The following is a 651-nucleotide window of genomic DNA, read 5'->3' on the forward strand; positions in this document are numbered from 1 at the left end:
GAGGTCACTCTGCCCAGATGATTCCCTGAAACCCTAGCTCCCCCAACTCACATCCCCACCCAAGCCACATCCAGGTATATCCTCAACGAGTCAGATGCTCCTTGCTGAGCAGCGCCTAGACTCACACTGGAGGCAGCTGGCCTCTGTTTCTGACGTGGCCTTTTGAGGCAATTATAAGCACAGTATCTGTGGATTGCTTGCTGAATCTTTTTACTTTTTTATTTTTTTAATTATTTTTTATGCCTACAGTACCTGGTCTTCCTAGGTGGTCTCCCATCCAAGTACTAACTAGACCCGACCCTGCTTAGCTTCTGAGATCAGATATTAGGCTTGTTCAGGGTGGCATGACCATAGACCATGGACCGTGGCTCCACTGGGGCATGAACCCAGAACCTTCTGTGTGTAACCACTACACTATGGAACCACACCTCGCTTGCTGAATCTTAACAGGTGGCCCCTGAGGGGCAGAGGCTTGGGCTAAATTTGGCCTGCAGCTGAACCCCTCCAAAGACTGTGCCACTGTACACCTACTTCACAAATCCACACTAATAAGACCGGGAGACTTAAAAGCTTTGCTTAATACATAGAAACAGACACGGAAAGGCAGCCACATTGGGAAGCAGAAATCATATGAGAGAACAGAACAGAGAT

The 651-nt window shown here is 48.2% G+C and overlaps 1 pseudogene; it reads right to left on the minus strand.

Annotated features, from left to right (window-relative positions):
• Positions 1-240: 240 nt before the first annotated feature.
• LOC112482846 lies at positions 241-356 on the minus strand (annotated as a pseudogene).
• Between the last annotated feature and the right edge of the window lie 295 nt (positions 357-651).

This window comes from Pteropus alecto, unplaced genomic scaffold (assembly GCF_000325575.1).
Source record: "Pteropus alecto unplaced genomic scaffold, ASM32557v1 Scaffold6896, whole genome shotgun sequence".
NCBI lineage: Eukaryota > Metazoa > Chordata > Mammalia > Chiroptera > Pteropodidae > Pteropus > Pteropus alecto.